At 49.6% G+C, this 3,448-nt stretch overlaps 1 pseudogene; it reads left to right on the top strand.

The window, feature by feature from the left end:
• The first annotated feature begins 531 nt into the window (after positions 1 to 531).
• LOC105081060 (ferritin heavy chain pseudogene) lies at positions 532 to 1,398 on the top strand (annotated as a pseudogene).
• Positions 1,399 to 3,448: the final 2,050 nt, after the last annotated feature.

Here is a 3,448-nt window from a genome sequence, read left to right as displayed (position 1 = left end):
ATAGAATACTACTCAGCAATAAAAAGGATAAAGATTAAAAACATTATGTTAAGTAAAAGAAGGCAGATACAAAAGGTCATATATTGTATGACTTCATTTATTTGAAAAGTCCAGAATAGGCAAATCTATAGAGACAGAAAGTTGATTAGTGGTCACCAACCCTGGAGGGAGGCAGCATGGAGAGTGACTGCTAATAAGTAGGGAAATTTTCATTTTGGAGTGACAAAAACATTTTGTGATTAGAGTGTGATGATGGTTGCACAACTCTATGAATATACTAAAAACAAGGTAAATACTCACTTTCAAAAGGTTAATTTTATAGTATATGAGTTATATCTCAATAGGGCTACTTTTTAAAAGATGGTTTCAAGACAGTGCAGAGTTGGCCTGGGATTTCCTGCTTCGCCCAGGCTCCTATGAAGCCTAGAACAGGGAGCCCCGCCCCCATCGCCCTCTTCCTGTAACGGACCCTCTGGCCCCGCCCCCTCGGCCCCTCTTAGCGGCCATCATTTCCGGCCTATCCCAGAGCTCACACCCAGCGACCTGCCTGCCGGTTTGACGCCCGCCGCCTCAGGCCGCCCTCATCGCTCGCCCTGGGGACGCTCGGAGGCCGCCGTCGCCTTCACGCCCGCCGCTGCCCGCTTCGCGGCCTCCGCTTCAGTGTCGCCTTCGTCCTGGCCTTGGTGCCCCTGCCGCCAGCCATGATGCCCGCGGGGCCCTCGCAGGTGTGCCAAAACTACCACCCCGACTGCCAGGCCGCCATCAACAGCCACGTCACCCTGGAGCTCCACGCCTCCTACGTGTGCCAGGCCATGGCCTTCAACTTCGACCGCGACGACGTGGCCTTGAAGCACTTCGCCCGCTTCTTCCTGCGGCGCTCGCGGCACCTGGGGGAGCGGGCCGAGAGCCTGATGCGCCTGCAGAACCAGCGCGGGGGCCGCCTCTGCTTCCACGACATCAGGAAGCCAGACCGCGACACCTGGGAGAGCGGCCTGCAGGCCATGCAGTGTGCCTTGCGCCTGGAGAAGGGCGTCAACCAGAGCCTGCTCCACCTGCACCAGCTGGCCAGCGAGAAGAGCGACGCCCACCTGTGCCACTTCCTGCAGAGCCACTGCCTGAACCAGCAGGTCGAGTTCATCAAGGAGCTAGGGGACCACATCACCACCCTGCGCAAGATGGGGACCCCGGAAGTCGGCATGGCGGAGTACCTCTTCGACAAGCTCACCCTGGGCGACAGTGACAAGATGAACTGAGCCTGGACTGCACTTCCCCGTGGTCACGGGGTGACTTCCCGAGGTCACCCTGCCTGGCATGCATAGCGCAATATTGCCCTTGCAAAAAAAAAAAAGTTCACTTAAGTTTTTCTTCTTTCAATGTTATCATTCCTTCCAATAAAGTTACTGGTGCTTAAATAAAGGTGTCTGGTTACTTTGTATGTGCAAAACCCTAACCTTTTAAGTTTAAAACAGGTATGCAGGAGTCTCTTCACCTACCCCCACTCCATCCATATGCAGCTCAGGGTCTCCATGGATGGAGGGAGGATTCCATGGGACCCTGAAAAACACAAAATCAATCTTCCCCTTATTAAAAGGGGGGGGGGGCGTGGAGTGAGGTGAGATGGGTGATCCGAGGCCCTGTGCCTAGGTAGGTGGTGTCTGTGGGTGCCTGTGTATGGTAAAGATACAAAAGAACATGGTCTAGAATTTATCACAGTAGTTGCCTTTGGGGAAGAAGTGAAGGAAATAGGATTGGACAGGGATGAAAAGAAAAGGGATCTTTAGATTTATACAATATATTTTACTTCAATTAATTATGCAAATGTTAATGTTTATTGAGTCTCACTAGCAAGCCAGGGGCCCTGGAAGACAGCATGGCTGAGACTGCCTCTGACAGGTTGACACTGGGCTATAGTGATAAGGGGGGATGAGCCTTGGGCTGTCTTCCTCATAGCCAAGGGGTTGACAAACTAGAATAAAATGTGATTAGCACTTTGCAGCTCCAAGTCCTTTTATTTACATTATTGTATATTATTTTTATAAGAACCTCAAGAAGTAAGAAGGATAGGTGTTAACGACCATGTCTTTATCAGTGAGCAAAAGGGAGGCACACAGGTAAAAAGTAATGGAATGTGGACACATACACAGATCTTCTAATGCCTTCTGTTTTTTTCCTGTTACTCCACAAGTGTAACAATGGGTTAAGAAAGACTCTGTGAGTAGACTGGGAATCCAGCCATATAACCAGCCCCAGAAGGGAGGGAAATCCCCAACACTTGTAAAGACAGCCCTGATCCCTGCAGTCTTCCCTCTAATTACAGGTGTGCCTCCCGCCTAGGGTGCGGATGGCTTCTAGACCTCAGCCAGAATCCTTCTCATAGGAAAGAGGTCTTCAGAATTGGCCACAGAATGCGTAAGAGGCAGCAGGGCACCGCACAAGAAGGTAGTCAAAACCCGTACACCGGAATCACTCTGTTCAGGCCCTGCCCTACACAGGCAGCAATACTGCTACCCTGAGTTAGCCCTGAATTCCTGGGGGACCTCAGGACTGCAAATCCCCAGAGATTACACCTTTCACTCTGAGTGGCTTCTCTTCAGTCACAAGAGGTAAAGGGGACCGCTACAAAACAGGTATGTTCTGCCTGCAAATTCAGCTCATCTGGACAGAGAAACCCTGTATTTTTGTTATGCACAGGATGCTGTAATCTATATACCGAACAATTGCCTGTTATGGGCCCTTCACTGGGATCTAAAGCTGACCCCAATTTGGGCTGCAGGGCCCCCTTTTTATCCCATCTTTCCCTTTTGTGTCATACAGAGGGACTCCCTGGGATGATACAGAGAATTCTTAGACCTGCATCCTCTAGGATGTGGGATTTCCTCACCTACAAGATTCAAAGAGAACTGTGATTATTACATTCCAGTGCCTATTACAAGCCCCTACTTGTAGTGTCACATTTCACAGCTTTTCTTTAAGAATCCCTGGCAGGGAAGTTTAGACACAGTGACAGCTCAATTGTTTCTTTCCTTCTTGTTCTTCTGCAAGACAAAAGTGAATGCTCTAAATCGCCCTTTTCCTGGTTCAGCTTTGGGGTCCACAAACAGCCTTTGGAATATGTGGGCAGTGACGGAAAGAAGAAACATTCAGATGAATGAAGTCTGCCCTGTTGCACTTTCCTATTTCTTGACTTTGTCCATTGCTGTAAGTCTCCTTATTTTCCCACCCTCCCCTGCCACATACCTCTCAAAAGGAGTGAGTAAACTTCTTGTGGGTGTGTCACCTTCCTGCATACTCACAGCCTTCCCAACTCCTTGATAACCTGACTCTCAAGACATGGTAGTGAGTTGTGACTTGGTCTTCCAGTCCTGGAAGATACCACCCTGAGATGCACAGCTGGATAACTGTCAGTCATTGGCCGTGCTCTGTTGCTTAGGGGAATGATGTCTGAAAT

The sequence above is a fragment of the Camelus bactrianus genome, chromosome X (assembly GCF_048773025.1).
Source record: "Camelus bactrianus isolate YW-2024 breed Bactrian camel chromosome X, ASM4877302v1, whole genome shotgun sequence".
NCBI classification, from domain to species: Eukaryota; Metazoa; Chordata; class Mammalia; order Artiodactyla; family Camelidae; genus Camelus; species Camelus bactrianus.
Note: the sequence above shows the minus strand (reverse complement) of the source record. Positions and strands in the feature narration are given on the sequence as shown.